Raw genomic sequence first — 24,095 nt, 5'->3', positions numbered from 1 at the left:
TCACAATAGCAGAAAACACAATAGCAGTAAAAAATTTTAAAAAGTGACGCCAAGTGATTGGCGTTTTACACTATAGCAGTAAACATATTTTTCTTATTCTGCTGTATTTAACATTTCCTACTGTCCCGTCCTGCTCTAAAAGGGGATTCAGGGAGGATTCTTTTTGCTAAATTTCTTGGATGAAAATAAAGCACAAATGCAGCAATATTGTGCCTGAGAACTGTTTATTGATAAAGAAAGGTAAGTGTTCCTACGGAAGGGGAGAAAAAAGGGAGCAAAGAGAGGAGAAGAGAGACAGAAAGAGATTTAATGCACTGTCCTTCCTTGAAATTAATTGTTTTTTATTTCCTTATACTTCTCTCCCCTTATTAAAGGTTGTGGGGTTTGTTATTTTATACTCATTCTCACTCATTGCATTCCACATTTTCTTTCTTACTAGAGACACTAAGACTTGAAGCACTTTTACTGTTCTTTAATCAAATTTTATATGAAAAATGTTATCATTAAAATTCAAGAAATGTCTGGGTTCTCCTGTATTGCCTTCTTGTTGAAATCTGTGCAGTTAAAAATCTTCCTTAGCCCCCAAACTGTCTGCTTTAAAAGATTCTGACTACTTACCACAATGACCAAATCTTCTTGGTTTAATTTTTATGATGAATCACAGCAGTGTAGCAGCCAGTCAGTTTTCAAATGGTCCCCCAACAAACTTTGAACCCCAAATGTTTATGTAACTTTGATTTTAATAAAACTCTCTTCTTCACTTTTTGTCCTTCATCAAACAGTGCTGCCCTTTAACACTGATAGTCTAGTCATGCCTTTATCCTGATAATTCAGTTAAGCAAACAGCAGTTTTGATGAAGTCCTTAACACAAGAAAAATACTTATGCTGTACTCCATGCTGTGTCTCACTCTTCCTGTCACCTCACATCTCTTCCACCATCTCTTGGAGATATGCACAAGTCAAGAGATGGAGGAAGGAGAGGGTCAGGCTCTTGAGCAATTGCTGGCACATTGCTTGAAGTCCTTTAGCTGGGCATTATTTGTGCAGAGACTTGGGACTGGGCTTGGAAAAAAAAGCCATCGTTTCTGTCATGGTTTCTGTCATGTCCATTTTTAGAGCCATCAGGGGTTGGCTTTGCTGGACATGGTGGAAGCTTCCAGCAGCTTTTCACAGGAGACATCTTTGTGGTCCCCCTGCTGCCAAAAACCAGGCCACATAAAACCAATACAAATCAATCCTGAAGTAAATGTTCTGTTTTAAAAAAATAAAATTAACATGTCTTCATAATGTACTCCTCAAGTTAGAGACAATATTGTGATAGATATCTGGCTTCAATATAGAAAAATTCTATGCTAAAAATTTATTAATAAATGCAATATCCATTTCTTACAGTTCTTTTATGTTAATTGAAAAGATTCATGTTTAGCTCCTTAATGATCCTGTATTTGCATTTATCTTTTAATGCTTTACCATCTATAGAGCTTTGCTGAAAATTCATTTCTTCTAAATCCATTGGAGGCAAAACCTCTGCTACCCCTAATTCTTAGAAGCAATTACACAAACGTGGGCCCCCATGGCTGCTAAGGAGATTACACATGAGAACTACTTAAAAACATGATAAAGTACTCCTTCACTTCCTAACAATCCATATATTGTTGCATAGATAATCAAGAGGGAAAAGATCTAACCACTCTTACAGCGATGCAAATGGCAGAAATACTGACTGACAATGCATATAAAAATTAGTCTTCCCAAATTTAAAATGAGCCTCCCAAGCTAACTCATATTGTTTAGAGAATTAGGCTCTGCTGGAGGTGCCTGACTGGGAAGCACTGATAAGTTGCTGTCAGCTATTTCAGACAAGAAATGCTGTTACAGTGGACTTTTTCTTAGGCTTCTTTCAATAGTCCACCAAAATTAGAAAACATACAGAGGCAATTAGTCCTCCTCTCCTTTCCTTTCCTTTCCTTTCCTTTCCTTTCCTTTCCTTTCCTTTCCTTTCCTTTCCTTTCCTTTCCTTTCCTTTCCTTTCCTTTCCTTTCCTTTCCTTTCCTTTCCTTTCCTTTCCTTTCCTTTCCTTTCCTTTCCTTTCCTTTCCTTTTCCTTTCCTTTCCTTTCCTTTCCTTTCCTTTCCTTTCCTTTCCTTTCCTTTCCTTTCCTTTCTTTTCCATTTCCCCTTCTCCTTCCCCTCCCCATGGTTAGTCACGAAGCAGCAGTCAGCAAGTGAGCAAGTAGATACTTAATAATGGGTAACAGACAAATTAACAGCTTACAGGTAAGCAGACTCAACTGACAAAAAACTGAGAAAATGAGCTCTAAAGAAAATATAAGGTTCCAAACTGAAAGCTACAACAGTTTAAAAACTACATTCCAATTCCATTACTTGTCTCTATGACAAGGCTTATAATGAGAAAAGCAAATGTTAAACATGAATCAATTTTCATGGTTAGGAAGAAACAAACTTCATTTATTCCCGTAGATTTCATGCTGGTTTCTCGCATGGCACACAGCCGGTCAGGAATTTCAACTCCATGGTCCAGCTTGTGTGAAGCTGAGTACAAACATTTGCAGGATCCAGGGACAAAAATAATTTGCAAAATTACTGAGGAAAAACCCACAAATGTCCATATGGGAATTAGTTTCATGAGTAAGGAGTTAATATAGAGTTTTTGAAAAGGGATTGCTTTTGAAGGGAAGGTCTTTTTTCCAAATTTTTATGGCAGTTTCCTAATTCTAATAAGACTTTAAAAACTGACAGTGGTATATGACTATTATGGATTCTGTTTCTTATTTCAAAATATTGTCATAATTAAAAATATGCTTCATATTAATGAATTTTCAAATCAAAGCAGTAATGAATTACAAGTTACAGAACTAGCTTGGGGGTTTTTTTGTTTACCTGTGTGGGGATGATGGATAGCCTTATTTCTTTTGACTTTGTTGTTCACTGTGTCTTTGAATAAATGCTGAAGACTATAATAAATTCCCATCATATTTGCAGAACCTCTGTCTGAGACTGAAGGTCATTTGATAGGAGACTACCAACCATTTCCAGAAAGGGACTCTTTATCTCAGCTGTCTGCATGCCAATTAAACTGTAATTTATCAATTAGTTTATGTGGAATATGGATCCCTGCTAAACAAACATCAACTTTCTGATATATGACTTTATGAAAGGATTCAGTTCACATTGCAGAAATATTTTTCACAGCTGACATTATGCCTTTCTTTGCTTTGCCATTGCATTAACCTCTTAGTCTTATCAGTGAACATTAAAACTTTTGCATCCATTAATATCAAATAAAATCATTTGTCCTCCATTGTGAAGGAAATAATGCAGGATGACCTTGAATTCATGTACTGACTACCTTCTTACAACTCAGCCAGAAGTCTGGATTATTCATACATATACAGAAATGTACTTGTTTATGAAATCCTGATATGATATCTGATGCTACACTGCGCTTCTAGAAGCTTTTGCCTTGCCCTAATTTTAAGATATAATCCTTTATTGAAAGGATTGAAATGCCATGGAAATACAACTCAGATCTAAGAATAAAAGAAAAATAATGTCTTAAAATATTAAGCAATTATAAAATAAAAACTTTGTTGCAATATGCAAAAGAATCTAAACAAATCCAGACATGCTGAGGCAAACAGCATGTTCACCAATCACATCACTTACCCCTTAAGAAGAAAATCTAAAACAGATTTCTAGAGGTATGGCATCTTCAGTGCTCAACCCTTCATCAATCTTAACACAAAACATTTCTTACTGGGCATGCATTAACCTTTTTTATTGGAAGTTCATAATTGCATGGTACTCCAGAGGTGAAATAAAGTAGATTTTCTAATTTTAGATAGTGCATCTGGTCATAGCAAGACATGCATGTGGGGTGTGATGCGAGATAGGAGATTTTAATTGCTTTGGACATAAGAACTGTAATCATTGTTATAGATGGATAATGAGATTATTGGGTCTCGCAATTAAGAGATAACTATCGTGAGAATATTAAGAGAAGCTTTAGTGATGCATAGTTATGTTATTGTAGTTTAGATGCCCTCTGTTCTCCCCACAGTTCCCTTTCCCCCCTGTATTGCTGCCATCAGACAGCCGGGGCTGTCTAGGACAGGTACAAAGAAGGCTGCACAGGTGTCCCTTGCCTGGGGCAGTGGGGAATGGAAAAGCTCAGGGGGTTGCTCAGGGGGTGCAGCATGGCCACACCTGACCTCCAATCAAGTTACAAGAGAGCAGTCTCCACTGATAAATGGCAAAGAAGAGCTGACTGACGGACTTTGGGAGGGCTGGGCTGGCTGATGCGACCCCAGGGGTATAAAAGACTGAGCATACATCTTGAAGATGAACCAGCCATGTGGTATCCACGAGAGCAGTCCCCAGCACTGCAGCTTTGTCCTTATGTAGTCCTATGTTGTATTTTTGTTAAGGTTTCATAAACCTTTTAAAATTTTCAAAGTGAGCAGTTGTTTCTCACAATCATGATCTTCGAGATCTCAATACTATATACAATCTTGGTATGAGGTTCTGAAAGGTGAGGGATATCACTTGGAAAGATCTATACATTATGACTCGTTCTGTGCATATTTTAAAAAGTCACAGAGACACCACCTGTTGTTGCAGCCAGAATAGATGCTAATAAAGTCCAGGGTAAGGAAGCAAAAAGGGCCTTTTCATGATACCCACAGATGTTTAATTCAGCCCATGGTGAGATGTTCAGGATCCCAGGCACACTCATGGTGAGACACCAGGTTTCTCCCTCCCCCCAGGTCGGGCTGAGCCAGGTGATACAAAGATCATGGACAATGCAGGGGTGAGTTAGGGAGGGAGAGGCTCAGGGACACAGGAACAAGGAGAGGAGTCAATGGGGTCCCAACAGCCCCTGAGGGAAGCCTCTTGTGTCTCCCAAACCCAGGGAAGGCCCCCCAGGGTCCCCACAACCTGTACCAGATTTGTAGTGCTGTTGAAAGTCAAATTGATACACTGCTCTTGGATTGGTTCCCTTTAGAATTAGACATGGCCTGTATACCTGTGGGACATGCTAAAATGCATTTACTGCAAACAAAACACTGCTGAAAGTTTTTGACCCATTTCCATTCAGTATTGAAGGGCTGGAAGTGAAAATATACAAGCAAACAATAAATAAAATTTAGTAATCTCTTATCAATTTACTTGCATATTGGTTTTAAGCACATCTCACATAGACACAGCATAGTTTGAATTTAAATGGACCTTTCAAAGGTCACCTAATCCAACTCCTCTGCAATGAGTGGGGACCCCTTCAACTAAATCAGGTTCCTCAGGGTCCCTCTCCAACCTGACCTTCAATGTTCCCAGGAATGGGGCAACTACCACCTCTCTGGGCAACTGGTTCCAAGTGTTTCACCACCCTCATTGTAGAAAATGTTTTCCTTACAGCCAATCCATATTAACCATCCTTTAGTTTAAAGCCACCACTGGCTTCTTGCTATCAAGAACAGGACCTGCTAAAAAGTTTGTCCCCATCTTTCTTATAGGCTCACTTAAGGCACTAGGAGGCAACAAAAAGATGTCCCTGAAGCCTTCTCTTCTCCAGGCTGAACAACTCCAAAACTCTCAGCCTCCCCTAACAGGAGAGGGGCTCCTTCATCTGTCTGACCCAATTCTGGACTCTAACAGGTTGATGTCCTTCCTCTGCCTGGGACCTCAGGGCTGGATGTGGCACTGCTGGGAACTGGGAAATACCTAAATACAACAATAAAAAATAAATTCTGCTTATTAAATCTACCTGTGACTTTCAATTGAACTTTAACTTTTCTTTCAACTATTGCAAAGAAGAATGTTCAGAAAGCTTGTTTTGACACAAGTATTAACCCAGGACCTTTTGTTTAAAAATATAGCAAATATATAAAAATCTCTATGATTTTCTGTATTTCCCTCATTCTGATATAATTTTCTAATAAATTTTAGAGTGCATTTCTTACTTTAAGAATTTTTAAAGCATTATTGATGCATGTACTTACAATTGCAGTATCAACACTTTTCTATTGATAAAGTTGAAATTATGCATGAGATCTTCCAGCCCATTCATTTCTAACAGATCAGTCTTGACACATAAAACTGAAATAATGTTTCATATTAGAGGTGCCTCCAAAGACCAGCTAACCTTGCCATGAGGAGTATTTTCTCTTGGGATTTTTTTTTCCAAATTATTCTGGAACATTTTCTTTGCCTCTTTGCTTTTATTTTGCTCAAAGGGTTTTGTTCCTGCTGAACATATTTCCACAGAAGTATCTTTCTTCTGGGAAAGAAAGAGGGGTAAGGGCAACTTGGGTTTTGGCTGTGGTGATGTGTTGGTTTGTTTGGATTTTTTTTTTTCCTTTTCAGTTTCCTCATATATGGAAAATAAAAGGTTTTGATTATTCTTCTAAAAATAACAGCTTGTCCTCTCAACTGTAGCTCTAGTAAATAAATAAAGACACAAAAAATAAACCTTGGGCAGCTTCAGTCAACACTTTCTCTAATTGAATTTTGGCTCAATTGTTGCATCTGCTGCAGCCTTCCTGAGCTTCTCAGGCTGTAAAAAGAGACTGTAAAAATCAGGAAAATTTATCACTTAGGTGAGTGTTTCTGTTCATTCCATTAGTAGCTTTCTCTGGGAACAACCAACATATCTAGGATAACATAGGCAACACAGAATAATTTCACAAATAATATATTTTACATATTTTTTTTTTATCACACTGAAGTTATTATCCAAAATCACATGAAAAAACCTGATGATGATCCAAAGGATTGATCCAGCACTGGAGACACGAAATGCATGTTTCAACTTTCTCCATGGCAGTTTATTTCTCATCTATACCACTCTCCGTGCTATTAGAGGAGCTCCATCAGGGAGTTACTGAACATAGGAGTGCATTCTGTGGGGTCAGAATACAGTGAACTGAAGTGTGAACAATTTATTTCAGTAGGCATTGCAATTTAAAAAAATAAAAAGGAATTTCTTCATTTTTTAAGTAAAGTATGAAAGGAAACAGATTGCTTTATTTTAATGTAATAAAATAAGTAAATTACTTATAAATCAACCAAACAATATTTTTGTTTATTATGGTTATCTGTGCTTGTTTTTTATTTCAGACAAAAATTAGAGGTGGCTCCAAGCTATCTCAAAACTGTAGCTATTTAATTTATGTTATTTCTCATGCCATTACCGCCAGACTTTGAGTGAAAGTATATTCTCAGCTTTTGTCCTGAGGTTTTGAGGGAAGCCTTATGATGCTCATATCCCCATTTGCCTGTTTAGCCCAGAAATAAGTTTTGCACCTATAGATTGGTCTGAGAGTGAAGTGGGGAGGGGGAAGAAGCAGTGCACAGCTTGTTTTCAGAAATTGCACTCACTCCACTCCTCCACATTCCTGCTCCTGGACTGTATTGTCTGCAGATGGACAGACAGCGGGACAGAGCTCTTCTTTGCTTTTAGTTAGTTATTGTTAGCTAAGGCAGAGAAGTTCCCTGGATTGTGGTTTTTATTTTTATTTGGACCTGTTTAAACCTGCTCTTGACTGAACACCCAGCAGAGCACCAGCAGCTCACACCTGTGGCTCACCAGGTCAGGTCTGAGCTGTGGCATTTCCAGCACCAGAGGGGCTGATCAGAGACTGAGTGAGCTGAGCTACAGCCCACAAAGTGACTTTCTGAGTTGTCATCTCTTTTGTAGCAGCAATAGGTTTTATAGTTCAATATTATTCAGTTTTTGTGCTGGCAAATGCTTGGCCTGTTAAATAAACAGTTTTTTCCACTTTTCTCTGAGGAAATCTTTTTTCCAAACCAGTTGAGAGAGGGGTTGCTTGAATTCGCTTTCTAGAGGTTTTCTCCCAGATTTGCTTATACCAGGAGAGGTTTTAAAAAGACTGGTGAATAACAAAAATCAGAGAAGTAAAAAATTAATATAAATGGAAAATTTTATTTGGGTCTCATAGGAAACTATGGGAAAGCTTGGTGATAAAAATGTGTCTATTTGAGAATTCATATATATAGTTAATTTACTTCAAACCTTCTTTCTAAGTTTCCTGATTGAAATTTCACATAAAATGTACAATTTCTACTTAAATATTTTTCTAAGGGTAACTATAAGTAATTCTGGCACTGAGTTACAGCAATTGTATAAGCTTAAATAATACTCAAGTATTACTGCTTGTATATTTTTTTAGGGTTCCTGTTTAACTAAACCCTTTTAAAATAATGGTGTTTTTAAATATATTTTCATAGAGATGTTCTTGGCAGAATAAGCAAAAAGTATATGGAAATATCTTTGCGCAGAGATTAATTTTAAGTTACCCAAACTCAAGGAGATTTCTATATTGAAACAGTTCCTAGACAACTACTTAATGTATTTTTATTTAATGTATTGTGTATTTGTGAAGGATATATAAGAGTTATCAGGAATGGCTGGCTACAAAAGAGGTTGGATGGATCACAAAAGGGCAGTGCAAGGGCAGATCAACCCAAGAATATACTGCATGATTTGGCATCACTATTCTAACAACTCTCCCAGTCAGCTGCCAACTTTGCCCTGAGCTAAGGGGGTTTATCCAGTCATCCATTATATGATTATTTTCACCTTAGCAGAGGACTGGAATTTTCTAGTCTCAGCTTCTTTGATTCCTTTCATCACTCCACTATAATATCAGATATTATCACACTATTTCTAGAAATTATCACGAGTTATAAAGTTCTTTCCTTTTCTATGACTTTCTTTCACTGAGATTTTTTTCACTTGTCAACAAGAACAATAAAAAGATACATTTCAATCTTTTCAATTTTCCCATAATTTCAATTAATTCAATTAGGGGAAAATAACTAAGTGTATAAAAAAATCGCTTATTTTTAAAAAATTCAACAAAAAATAATTTCATTACTTAAATATATGCGTGCAATAGTAATTAGTATCAACTTATATTCTTTGGAAGTTATAAATAGGAATAAAAATTTTGGGAAATAAGTAACTGCTGATTGATTACAGTTTAAAATTATTGCTTTCATACACACAGCAATTTTTTGTTTCATTTGTAGTTGAAAAAAAGAGCATGTATGTAGACTTGCTCTCTGGATGGTGGGCACATTTGTATAAGACATTAGGTTAATAGGTCTGGATATTTACACCTCCTGAATGTTATTATGGTACCTCACAAAAGGTGCTTCCTAGGCAATTTCCAGGGATCATTTTGTGGCAACCACAAGCTGATGAGTGATTCCCTGTAGAGCTTGATATTCTGTTGTCAATTTGCTTCAGTTGCCATTGTGAGCAGCATGTATCTGGGAGCTTGGGCTCATGAAGGGTCTCAGCATAATTTCTGCAAAACAGACTTCTCCCAGCATCACAGTGAGGTCAGCAGAGAATATATGCATAGACTCCTGAACGAATTTTAAAGACAGTGTATGAGCAGGAAGTTTCTATTACATGAATCTTGTTTTTGCAGTTTGAGTCAAGGAAAAATCCACTAAGGAGTTTCTGCAGCACCCTCACCAGGGAGAATATTTTGGCATATATTTATTGAATTCAGCAATAGATATTTTATTTAGGATTTTAACAGTGCATTACTGAGTTTCATTTTTGGACACTGACTAATGATTCTGATTTAATACATTGTGTCATATCTAATGCTTCATTTTGCTTTGACCTCAACTGTCTTGCCACAAGGGGCAGTTTATAAATATTCTACGGCACTCTATAACAAAATAGATATGCATAATTTCTGAGACACTGAGCTACCTAGGATAATTTGAGACATTTATTAAAGAAAAGCTTCTCCCTTTAAAGATGTTTTATAATTCATTTTTCTTCTTATGACAGAGGATTTCCTTATTTAAAACCCAATATGTTCCATAATGAAGGTTCCATCCAACATTGAAAAATCACCCTAAGGCAAAGATAGGTCCCTAAGGTCAGGTCTCTTCAATAGATGTAGATCATTGTTTCTCATGAAACAGAATAATTTCTAGAATTCTATTTGATTTTAGAAGTTAAAAAAAAACCTGTGGTGTTTGTTTCAGTTTGCAGCCTTTCTCCTTCACATGAACCAATGCTTTACATGCACAAAAAGATGTAAATATTTTAAATTTAAAAAAAAGTATTATCTGCAAAAACTCCGGGGAAAATCTTTGGCTTTCTTTTCAAAGGACATTGAGTTGTTTTCATAGCTTCTGAGTGTAATTGAGGCACTCCTACATTTAGGTCCTGGTGAACCCAATTTTACGCCTTAATTTTAAAACATGTGTAGGTAATATATGAGCAGCTACCAGAATCAGCAGCACAGTTTGTTTGCTTGTGCTCACCTGTGACACAAATTGTTGTAATTCCTGCTTCAGAATTCTCAGAGATGTGGAGAAGGGTGGTGTAAAGGAAGTAAGAGCAAGAAAACGCATCCATAGATTTCTGAGAGTTGTTGAGCCTATTAAAGTGTTATTAAAACTTAATGAACATCACCAGCACCTACAACATGCTTCTGCTTTGTTTTGCAAAACCCTCAATTTTTTTACAAAAGTGAGAGAGTTTTACTTCTGACATAGATTTCTCTTAAGGCTCATTAGGCTCATAAGGCTCATAACATTGGAAATTCCAATATTGTAAAAGGGATTAAAAATTACAACAAAAAGACACAGTTCTGGCTCAAATGGATGTTGTACATTGAGATCCAATAAGCTTGATGCAGGGTTGCTGCACTTACAGTTTTGTGCATTTCTTTTTCTTATTACAAACCCAGTGAAAAGTATATCAGTGGTGCTTAGTAGTTCATTTATTTCCAAGATAAAGGCTTGAACTGCACTACCATAATTAGATAACTACACTTATTTTATTAAAAATATATTTAAAAAAACTAAAATCAAATCAGGAAGAACAAGCTATATAATAACTAATATATACTATATAATAACTAAGCTATATAATAACTATAATACACTAAACATTAGAAAGTGAACTGTTGGTCTGTAACATGCATAGCACATTCTGACAACAAACAACATGAGTAAATATTTCCACATTCCCATATTCACCAAAGCAAAATCATTAACGTCATCTTCGTTGAGTTCAATTGCAAAAAATTAAAGAAAATGAGAGTGTTAGACTGGTCTAACTCCAAACTTTCTGCTGTTTTAAGCAACTGGCAAAAAGCAGGAAAAAGGAAAATGTGTGCTGATTTTCCCTGTTACCTGTATTGCCTTATATTTGCTAGGTGGAGCTTGGTAAAATCTGAAGGTCTAGGTTAAATTAGTATTGATTTTCTAAGCAAGGGACAGAGAGCTTTCATAGGCAGGAAAGCATCAGCATTTTACTTCTAACTCAATAAACTGGAGATCAAGTTCAAAGAGGGTGAGAAATTGAACATTTAATTTATTGTGTATAATGAATAAGAAAGATTGGTGAGACTACTTGCTAAAAACAACTACATGTGACATTGGAATAACAGTCTGAAAATTCAGTCTTTTTTATTTGCACAATTTCATTGATAATTTCTGATCTCTGCTAAGATTAATTTTTCCTCCACACATTCTTTTAAAGGAAAAATATGGATGAGTGCTCCCTGAGCACCACTATCATCCCACTAAGACAAGAATGATCAAGGCCAAGCGCCAGTGTGGCACCAGTGAAGGCAAAGTTACAGTGTTCTGTGCCAGAGAAATTGATTGTCATTGGAGTTCAGTACAAAAGTGAGTGCCAATGCCTTGTAGGAGGAGTGTTGGAACCGAGGACATTCCTCTGGCTGCCCTGAAGGACTCAAGACCCTGGCAGGGGGCTCAGAGACCTTGGCACGGGGTCAAAGTCACCTGTGCCTTCAATTTTAGCCCATGGAAACAATTACCAACTTTGTGCAAAGAGTTACAAGCCACAAGAGTTTGAGTAGAATTATAGTGAATTTGTCACATGGTGAAAATGTAGAATTTTGGGGTTTTTAGAATGGAGGTTCAAGAGGCAAGATGGAGGAATCTGGATGTGTCCTGTCCTACTTCTTCTTGTCCTCCATCTTCTGCTGTGGTGGTGGTACTTTTGGATTGGTTTAGGATAGAGACAGACTGTCTAACATAGGTGATAGGTACTGGAAAATTATTGTAAATAAAGTACATGTAGTTCTTAGTATAAAAAGCTAACACCACCCCAAGGGCGGTCAGTGTGCCACAAACCAACCAGCTGGACAGACTTCAGCAGGGTAGAGAAAGAATGTATTAGATAAGAGAAAATAAACAACCTTGAAAACCAGAGCTGAGGAATCCCAACTTCTTCCTTGAGCACAGGGCTGGGAAAAAAGACTTTTTAATACCTCGGGAGCCCTTTCAGAAATAACAAACCCGAGAGAGGAGGTCATTGTGCTTGCTTCAACACAGGTGGTCCCCATAGGTTTTAACAAGCCACAAGGCTGCAATCAAATTCTGACTGCTTCCAGGCTTTCAGAGCTCCTACCCCAACAGTGCAGGGGCTTGCTACAGCATGGGCAGAACCACTTTCATGTCAAATGTGCAAAAGCACCTGTGAGAAGAAAAAACTGAAGAGATTAACTTGTGCAAACAGTGCAATGTGTTTCAAAGCATAGTCAGTCATCTACTATCAACAAAATCTTTAAATTAAAAATATTAGTGCGGAAGTCCAAAGGGAGGAGCTCAGCAGATGCTGGGTTTCTGAGTGTTCATAACATGGTAATAAACATGTACTCTAAAACAATATATTTTTTATATTAATACACATTTTGTAAATTTCCAATATGCTAGTCTATTAATTTAGAGATTTATAGCAAAGAATAAAGCTAGCAGGTGAAAAAAATATTAAGCAGCTTCTGAAGGATCTTATACTAGTAGTTTTCTCCACAACATCAAATTCTTGTACTGGAAAATCTCTTTCATGTTAGGTGATCATTTTATACCATCTGCAGTACCCAAGTTCCAGCAATATATAAAAATTACAGAAAATTTTCTACAGAAAAATCAGTTTGATCAAATTTGGAGCCTGATCCTTCTGCCAAATGACAAGAACGAAAAAAAAATGTTTTACATGAGTATTAATTCCCATTTACTAAATAATCAGTTGTTTTAAGTAATTTTAAATTACTTTCTCTCCTGTGTAGTCTTCCTCTTATTTTAAAAAATTCTCCAACACTTCTTAAATTAGTTCACCCCTATTTAATTTTTGACTACGCTTGCAATCGTGATGAATTCTGTTTCCAAAGACAACACTTTGCTTTGCATAGAATTCATGTGAAAAATACTCAGTTTTCCAGCCTAACATCATATCTACTTGCTTCAGTATTCAGTTGAGGATTTGTTTCTTCAGATGATCTGGCTCCTCTAAATCAGAACATAAACTCTTTCTAAAATTTGGGATGCTTAACTGCTGCAATAAAATGTTGATCTAAGTAGTTCTTTCTACTCTACAGAGATTGTTAAGACTTAAAATAGTTTTCGATATTATACTTAATAAAAAAATCTAAAATATTATGAAGACAATGTTACAATAATATCAGAAAATAAGAAAGTACTTCAGAACAAAGTCTATTCAGGACAAATGTGATTTTATGACTGTGATTTTTTTATTCCACAAAGACAAGTGTAAACAGTCAGTACTCTTAATTTTCCACTCTTGCCCTTCTGTGAGAAGGTAAGCATAAATCAAATCCCATTTTATAGTTTATGAGTCTGTCTCCATTTTGTTTAACACAACATTCTGGCATCCCTTTTTGACTAGGTTTTTGTTTGTGTATTTACTTTAATGTCACCTATTACACATTTTGACATCCTGCATGCACCCCCTTTGGGTTGCAAAAGTGTTAACTAGCAATTCTTTCATGCTGAAATTTTGGCATGCTGGTATGAACAGGTGGGACTGATGTGAAGACGTTTGGAGGTTAAAAGGATATTCTTTCCAACAGGAAAAAGCCTCCTGCGGAGTTGAAGGCTGCCAAGTAACTGAAGTGGCATTTGTTGCCTAGTTAGCTGTCATATCACCTTGTGACTAGGAATAATGCCATCTAAGCAGATGGTTATAATGCAAATTGATAGCCAGTGTTTGTGTATTTACAGCTGCTGGTTAAAGAAGTTGAAGATTTCATGTTTTAGCCGGGAGGATCCATCCATCCAATGCTTTCATGCATAAGGATTAGGAGGATGAGGTTTCCCCTATGCTTCATCTCACAGCTACTCCGAACTACTCTGAATTAATCTCTTTTCCACCATGTCCTTTTTCACAGCCAATGTTTCTCAGTGCATTCCTGTTAAACACACCACACATCAATAAAATGTGTCTACTAGATTCAGAAAAAAAAACTGGCCTTCCCTGGAGTAATTATTTGAATAATGGATGTAAGAGAGATTATGAAAGGCAAGTAAAATAATCGCTGTCCTGAGTTTGCTCACAAGGACCTTAGAGCCGCAGGAGCAAGGCTAAATTGCTATTCTATATGACTCAAATCATCTCTGTGGGTCATGGTTTTGGAGAAAGAAATAAGGAACATACCCCTGGAAGTGCTTAATTTTGTTCTGTGTCTTCTTTAGGGGATGTTGCCAGTATCAGCAAATCATCTTTTTATCACTGTGGGGAACAATGCTTGCTCTGTCCTTCCCCCACTGCCTCCTATCCCTTCCTGTCCTCTCAGGAAGAAAATAACTGCAAATGGCAAACACAGCTGAGCAGCTGCTGGGAATGAAGCAGCAGTGAGGAAGCCGAGCCCATGCTGAGTGGAGGAGAGCAGTGCTGGTGCTGGAAGCAGCCACACGGAATCCAGTCCAGCATGTGAGAGATGAAGTAATACTTTGCTGGAGCCAAAAGGTTATTAAGCAGAGAATGAAAGTTGTTGGTTTTGTTCTCTATGTGTTGCTATCTATGGTCTGGGTTTGTTCTAGTTTATCTGTTGAGTGTTGTTGTGAACTGGGAGAGGACCGTGGTGACCAAAAACGAAATAAGATGAGAGGGGATGCGACAGAAAAGTAGGCAGTGGGAAGAGAATGTAGGTTCTTGAGTACCCATCCAATGGGAAAGGGGACAGGGACCAGCCGTGGCTGGGAAAGGGTATGAAATGCAGCCATTTTGTTGGAGCCTGTGTGTGTGTTCGACACCAGAGGAAGTTCAACGCACCCATCTCATCTGAATCCTTACAAATAAACAGTTTTCTTTTGCTCTGAGGACTTTGTCCCCATTTAATTGTATCTAAAATTTTGTTCATTTCTAAGACGCAGAGTGAGGGGAGCAGTCCATACGGTGGTGCCACATGGAATTTGACCCAGCAGAGTAGAGAAGTCCAATGCAGTGCCACAGGACTGTATTGAGCCAGCCTTGGAAGCCACACAGAATTAAGTCAAGGTGGTGAACAATTTTCATGTGTAAAGTACCTTTTCTTTTTGTATACTTTTGTGGTTAACATTGATGTTATTACTATGCATTTCTTATTCCATTTCTGTTTTCTTTCAGTAAACTGTTATCCCAAACCACAGTCTCTGCCTTTGGCCCTCTCTGACTGGAGAGAGTGGGAGGAAGGGGAGTGGCTTCTTTGCAGTTTAATTTCCAGGTGGTGTTAAACCATTACAGTGCATCATCTTAGATTTCTGCAGGATGCTTATAAATTAAGCAAAAAACACAGCCTAATCACAGAGAACATTCTAATGTAATGTAATTTCAATACATTGGAATGTCACAAGTAAGAACTGCTGCAGAGAGTAGCAACAATATAATCACTCATGCATTAAAAAAGACCATGTTTTAAAGATGAGCTCATCTAATTTTTCTGACAAGTCTTGGTGATGCATGTCTGCTTGTACTAATATTCATTTTTATCTCATAACTGAGTCATAAACGAGTCCATGTTATTCAGAAAAATTTGAATATTAAAGGAAAGCTGCTGAAGACATGGACATCTGAACAGCAGGTCCAGGAGCACATGGAATGGCTTTTGAGCTTCACAGACCAATATAAATATTCTGTAACACATGAGAAATTACTTTCTTTGGCAGCATACAGAAGCAAATATGACTAATGCTAGTGATATTTGAAGCAAAGGGAAGAAATATAAGAGGAAAATAAAATGTGGTCTAGAAAGTCATCATACTTTGTGTTTGCATTCAAGAGCATATAAGAATATTAAAAGGGACTCATAAAAACCCAGGAAAACAGTTTTATAACTTAAAAAAAAACCAAAACCAAAACCAAAACCCCTACATTTAAAATTGTGGGCAAGAGTGTCGTTAGCATCATTGACATTGGATTCAATAAGTCCATTAATATTACTGGGATAAACATCCCAAGAATCAAAACTAAAGAACAGAGATCTACAATTTAGCCGGGGGAAAAAGGAAGGAAATTTGAGGATTCTATAGGCTTTCCTTACTTCAGTGAGGAAAGCGAAAAATGACAATATCTTGATGTTTTGTGTTTCAAAGACAAGAACAATTAAGCATCACAGCAAAAAAACAAAGGAATTCAGTAATGTTTCAGAAGAAAATTAGGTAGGTTTTCCTTATGTTGACTTTCTGGGACTTAGAGAAAGATACTGAAAACCAATAAAATATGAGATTGGACATGAGGAATATGAAAGATTGATAAATTTAATGCTAGTATATTTAGAAGTGGAGTAGAAATTCACATAAGCAATGAGTCTCATTCAGGAAGGACTTGTAGAATTAAATGGGACAGTAAGGAATTGATATAAAGATTAAAAAAAAAGACATCTAAAGAAAGACTAAGGGATAAAACTCCAGAGAACACAGGATATAATTGTGGAAAAAACAGTATTTTTATTTTTATATAATAATTTTATTTAAAAAAAAAAGAAAATTAGAATTGATCGTATTCTTAGAAGCCTGAGTGAAAATTAGCCATTTGAGACACTGACATGATAAATTTTGGTAACTTAAACAAGGAGATAGGTTTATCATTAAGCAGTGTCTGTTTATAATTAGCCAGAAATATCAGCAATCTCAGAACACACTTTTCCTTGAATTTTTTGTTTGGATTAATATTAGCTGTAAAAATGTAACAACATAGTTTGAAACTATAGGGTATGTAGTTAGTGATGTTTTAATTGTCCTAAAAACCAGAAAACAGTATTACCCAGAAGTAATTGATAACACATCAATAAATTAAAGGAAAAATGTAAGCAATTGAAATAAGAGAAATGCTTTTAGTGAGTAAGGGATGAGTGAACTCCCCTCAATTCCCTGTCTGGGGTGCAGTTAAACTTGTAGTAAGGGAGAGGTCTAAAATGCATGTTTTGGGACAAAGCAAGAAGTACCAATGTCTCAAATGGATGAGATGGCCAAAATCTCTCTTAGGTCTAGAAGTGTTCAAGGAAGACTTGCAAAATTAAGTTTTCAGAATTCCCCCATAAATATTTACAGATTTTTTCCTCATCCTTTCCACCCCCCCCAAAAAAAGGTGTTTGAAAATTTAAGGAATAAAAGTTTCAAATTAATCAGACATACACATAATCTCTTTCATATTGTTAATCAAGATTCTGCCATGAGGACATCAGATCAAAACAGCTTTTGCTTTCCTTTTTTTCCCTCCATATAAATTTGAGTAACCCATTTTATGCAAGACATTTGGAAAAATCCCTTCAATTTTCTTAATTTGTAAATATATCCATATTTAAGCATTTAAGAATTAAGAATTTTGCTTACATTTGTGGTGAAGAACTTAAATAAGAACTTTCCATTAAAAACTTGAAGGGTAAAATACTATTGCAGTGTAGTCATAATGCTCAGCACCAGTTACATACAGTGATAAAAAGATAACTTGTAGAGTGAGTCACACTGAAAAAAACAAGATTTGTTCTGACCTTTTAGCAAGAAGTTAGAATGCTCAGCCTTGAAAGGCAAGTGTGTAGCTTTTCCTTACATCCCTCTTGTTTCTGTTTATAAAAACTCACTTGATAATGTCTCTGGAATTGGACAATATTTGTTTTCAGTTTCAGTATAATGGATCAATTAGTTAAACAATAGAAGTAGGCAGTTCTGAATATACAAAATAACAATATATAAAAAACAGTGCTGTATTATTCAACTAAGAATAATATATATGATATAGAAATATGAGGAAAGCAGTATAAAGAATTTATAGCACATACTGAGTTTATCAAACAGGGCTGAAAAGATACAGAGCAATAAAGAATACTGAATACTGAATAATACAATAAAAAAACTGAATAGCAGATATATTGATGAGGGAGGAGTTGTGGGGTGGTGCTTTGGGGGTTTTTAGTATTGTTTCAATAAACAGAGAAAGTGCTGGAAGAGATTACTTTTTGTTTGTATTCAACATTCCAGAAAACTTCCTATCATTGAACTGGCACTGAGAATCCCCACAGGTGACCTTTTTTAAAAATTCTTATTACTACTAATATACTTTTATTCAGGATAGTTTTGATTTGATTATCACAGGACATCACAGAAAAACGTGGAAAATGGAAGTCACATGTGAGGAGATGTACAGAGAAATATTAAGGGAAACACAGCAAAGTCTCATTTGCACATGAAATTTATACCAACATTTTGGGAAATTCATCTGGTCTGCAAGATTTGAAATTGCAGAATATAATTCTTGACAGCATTCCCTCTTCCTCAAACTAATGAACACGGAGAGGATGAGAATTAGCGATATAGGGTGGGCTTTTTTGTTTGCTTCTTTGCTTTGATGAAACATTAGAATTTTATCTTCATTAAGACTAAGTTGAAGCCAAGAACTCTAAAAGGCAAGAGGAGAGAGAGAGGATGAGAAACAACAAGGAGTAGAAAAAGACAAGGCAGTACTAGAACGCATAACTGTTAAAAAGAAAAATGTCTTTCCTCAGAGGAGAAAAGAAGAGCTGAGATTTACCTCATTTCAGGAATTGGTTATTAAAATTCAGAATAATTCTTGCTTCTGAAGCTGCTTTGGTTTTAAACTTGCATTTATCTGCTTGCAATATGGACCATTTTTTCTTCTGACATATTTATGCATTTTTTTATGACAAGTGAATAGTATTTATATTTATTTAGCACTGAAACAATTATGTGATGTGGGCTGATAAATAGTAAAAGAATATTTATCAAAACAGGAATGAAAGTTACTAGGCTTGCTTGTGTGTCAGTACAAATTATTTATTCTGTTTACAGTAAATATTTTTTATCCTAGTCACCTGGGAAATCAGACCCAGCCACATATCAGTAGTCTCAATAGCAATTCTGAGAAGGAAGAATCTCCTTCTCTCTCTGTGATTAATAGCTGCCAAACAGAAAATAGACTGTTTTGGACCATATTAAAATCAAATCTTTCTTTGAAAATTTTGAATATGTACAGATACAACACTGTCCTTCAGAACAATTGTTTAAAATTCTCGCTTACTTAAGGAATGTAGGTCTTGCTCCTCTTACAAACTGGACTAAGTATTGTTCCTCATAGAAAGATGAGAGATGATCAGACACAGAAGTGGACTTGCCACCTACTTTTCTTAAGGTGCAAATAGAGAGTTTCTGGTTGTCTCTGAAGAAATTCTGTGGATTTCTGTAATAAATTTTCTTTTAATTAGATTTTGAAACTTCTTGACTTCACTCTTGTGACCTGTGACTGGATTGGAGGGAATGGCACAAAGCTGAGTCAGGGGAGGTTTGGGCTGGATTTTGGGAAAGCTTCTTCACCCAGAGGGTGGTTGGGCACTGGAATAGGTTCCCCAGGACTGTAGTCCCAGCACCAAACCTCACAGAGTTCAAGAAGCATTTGGATTGTTGGGCTGTCCTGTGCAGGTCTAGAAGGTGGACTCAATGATCCCTGTGGCTCCCTTCCAACTCAGCTTATTCTATGATTCTGTGATATCAAATGAAATGAAGGTTTATTTGATTTTTACCACAGTAATTGAATCTGATTTAGGTATGTTAGGAGCAATGACAGCTGACACGATACAAGTAAATAGCTTAGGAATTCCTAATGCACTAAGTCACAGTGACATTGTATTAAGACAAAATAAACAGAAAATTCTTATTTGTTATAAAGACTTTATTTATCAAATAAGTGCAAAACTACTATTTAGTAAGCAGATGACATGAAAATATTTTTCTAAACCTTTTTTAAGGGAAAAAAAAATCCTACAAAAAAAGCAACTCTTTCTTTGCTTTTCCCAAATCTGAGAGAAAATACTTAGACTTTGCTGCGTGGGATAATTGAAGAAGCTGATCTGTACTGTGCTTTCAGGTTTTCACTCCATTAATTTGATGCTTCATGAGTGGGGCATTTAGAAATCTTTTCCTTTTCTTTTTAATTGAAATGCAAAGTATTATCTCATGTACTCTTAATAGGATTAAAGGATCCATCATTCCCTCCTGCCTAGCTGGGTAATTGTACAGATGTACGTTAATTAGCTTTGTGTCAGTGCTTGCATCTTCCACAGGTTCTGCTGTGCTCACTTGGCTGGGTAATTTGTGTTTTGAGGTCTGAGGGGAGGAAATGTTTCATATGAAGTATTCAGATTTTTATTCTAAACCTTAGAAAAAAAAAAAAACATGTTTTAAAGTATTCATAACTTTTAATTCATTCCTTTAATTCATACCTTTTCATTCATACCTTTTCCTCATTTTCCTCAAATTAATAATTCCTAGCAAGTAAACAAGACTTTATGCAATATAAAGGTATATCTTAATGCATAGAAATAGAGAGAGATGACTATGTAATATTTATGGTTTCATTGTTGCAGTTGGGATGGTGTAAGAATAATCAGTCTGTTAAAGCAGGTCACTTTTTCATTTTTAGAGGGTTTTTTCATATATATATATATACTCGTGTACATATCTTAAGTTAGATCAAAGGCAACTGAAGAGGTAAATATGAGAATATACCTATATATCCATTCTTGAAAAATAGCCATAAAAAGGTACAAAAAGAAGACAAAGATGAGACCGAACACATATCATACGTCCACTTAGTACCTCTAAATTCCGCATGGTTTTTCATTTTGAAGGATGTCCTGAGATAGGCTTGTTTCAGTTGGCACTGAAATTTAAATTTCACTGATAAATTGGGGTCAGATTTCAGAATCAATTCGAAACATAAATATATACTTATAAACACATTTTTTTCTGAAGTTGCTATTTTGGATTGCTTATTTAATATTTATTTTATCATTTAAAATAGGATTCAGATGACAGAAAGCACTAAGCAACATGGTTGCATTTCTGAAAACAGTCAGGTAACTCTCCAGAAATAAAAAGAATAGTCTGAATTATCTTTATATTTGGGAACAGGTCACAGATGGAGTGCTCAGAGTTCATCTTTTGGGGGAATTCATTATTTACTTAGCAAAACAAGAAATTTTTTACCTGGAATTTTAAGACTTTTTTTCAGTATTTTTTGTGTTTGATAATACTGGAGCATTTGGTGAAAAAGAAAGAAATCAGGCACTTGAAATTATTCTGTGTCAGCTTTAAAAAACTGTACTTCAAAAATCTTCCCTCAAAAGACTGAAATCACAGGGGATCAAGTCCTTGAAAGCTGGTCACATACTTCTCACTTCTGCTTTTTTCTGTTTGTTTTTCCCATTTACATTATGTGCTTTCACCTCCTCTATTTTTCCCCAAGGTTTTTATTATTTTCTTTCTGCTCCCACCCGTAACCGGTGCTCAACATTTCATTATTCTACTTTTGTATAGGTGAGTTATATGTTTCATTTTATCCATAGCAAGCAATGCTTTTGAACACAATGCTTGCAACATGAGTTTAGATTTCTGCAAGCTTTGTGGCTTGTATTATATACATAATATTACGGAAGATCTAGATTGTACTTGGCAGGAAATTAATATCTGTTCAGCCTGAACCTGTACCTTCAGGAAGGGGTCTATCATGCATGGCAACCTACAATCAGGAATATTTTTGTCCCAGTAAGGAATTGTTTTTGTAAAGATTTCTTCTAACAAGTAACTCAGGAGAAAATTATGCAGAGCAACTTATAAAGAGGATAATTTAAACTACATAAATTCACTTGTGCATGGTATGAATTCAGGATGAAAATGTTCTTTACCTAGTTTTGGTTCGATAATTTAGGAAGGAATAACAATACTTGTAATAAAGACTGTCTTCCTGAAGAGGCATAGAGAAGCTTAAGTTATTCTTATCCTATTCCAAATTCACATTAGTCCCTGCTGTTAGAAACTGTTAGAATTAAATGGTTGTTGTAGATCCCTTCCAAATGAAACAGTCTACTCTAAACTGCATAGTCACAGCAGTGTGATATCATGTCAGTCTTTTGTATCTGTCCCATCTCTGAACAATTCTACACATAAAGATTTAAAAATATTCTAAAAAGTATGGTGAAAGTTGTTCAGTGGAGTGAATATATATTCAGTGTCAAAAAGGAAAGAGTTATAAAGTAGATAAAAAACCACAAAGCAGTAATAAGGTATTGAAATATATATATGAATATTCATAATCACACAAATGCTATCTATAGCTTTATTCACTGATATGAACAGTACATTGATGAGACAGGCCAATTTCAGTGTGTAGTATTGAAATGCTACACAGCTGAAAAATTCATAAGCAAGGGGGCATTTTGGCCCAAACCCTAAAATATTTCTCAAAAAGCATAAGGATGTATTTATACACTATGCATATCCTCAAGATTTGAATTTCTACCTGAAAAGAATAAAAAAAAAAGAGAAGGCTTTTAATTTTTTTTAGTAGTATATGTGAAGAAAGGGAACCAAAGCACAGTGAGAAGAGTCGCTGTGAAAGGTGCTGAAAATGATTGTGAGACCAGAAAGGAAAGAAGTCACTTTCAGTTATTCTGCATCACAGCTGTGCTGAGGTGAGGGACATTTCACTAAAACACTGTTCTCTGGCAGGAGGATACTGTGGTCCAGATGAACACAAGGTGCACAATGGATCTTCAGGCACAGCAGGATGTAAAGAAAAGGCTGAAGAGCTGATGAGGACCAAGCACAGGGCTCTCTCCAGAAAGTCAGTTTGCCCTGATTGCTGTTGCCTATAACAAACTGGCATTACATGACTACACAGTTATCTCTGAACAAGCTGGTTTAAAGCTCATACACTAGTATGTACTGCAGCTATAGTGCATGGAAAGCCTCTTCACACTTAAATGAGATAATAACTGAGAAAGATCAGTTTGCTGGAGTCTCTTTTTCAGCATATGCTGCTCCATATCCTGGAGATTAAAATCACGCATGCATCTATTCATGTAGCTTAGCATTCAGTAATGCTTTATTTAGAAAGGCATGAATACCAGAGTAAATGTATTCAAATAATTAAAGAAATAATTTATTTGAGTCAAGATCAATGGATTTTCCCTTTCATTGCCTACATTAATTTCTAAACTGGGTTTTGATGAAAAGTTCCTTCCTCCATGCCCTGAACCAGAAAAGATGACCTTTGGAAAAGAGAGTCAGTAAATAATGCAGCAACACATGATAAATAGTATGATGTGTGATCAGGGCTTTAAAGCCTGCTAGTGCCCTCAGGGTGTGACTGAGTGACATACCAGAGATTTTCCCATGTGCTTACTTTACTATGCCAGTTTTGCTCTTAAAGAAATTTGGATGGTTTAAAAAAAATTCAGCTACTCACCATTGCCTCACAGACACAGTTCTAATCCTGTTTGATCTGTGTAGTCTGCTAACTATATATCTGAGCTATTTTTCTAATAGAAACATGAAATTTCTCATATGTACAATTACAGGCATGCAGGTCCCAACAGAATCAAAGCCTGTGGCTTCTTCATGACGTAGAGCAACATTTGCAGCAGATTTTCTATTTTGGTTTACTCGCTGAATCTTTTTTGATGGAAAAAAAATGCATTTACCTTGAATTCTACAAAAAACAGTGCTTAATTCATGTATACAAATATGTCCCTTATATGTATTAATTTGTTATATTAAAAGTTTATGTTGTATTTATATCTCTCTGAAATTCTTGTTTTCTGAATAATTAATATTTCCTCTGTACCTTGCTCTCTCACCTGTCTGTGGTGTTTCTAGTAGAACTGACATTAGCTTCATTTAAGATAAAAAGAGAGAGATTTTAGGAGACTTCTGGAGGGAAGTCTCCATAGACTTCTGGATCTATTCTGAACATGATACAGT

The sequence above is a fragment of the Camarhynchus parvulus genome, chromosome 1 (genome assembly GCF_901933205.1).
Source record: "Camarhynchus parvulus chromosome 1, STF_HiC, whole genome shotgun sequence".
NCBI lineage: Eukaryota > Metazoa > Chordata > Aves > Passeriformes > Thraupidae > Camarhynchus > Camarhynchus parvulus.
Note: the sequence above shows the minus strand (reverse complement) of the source record.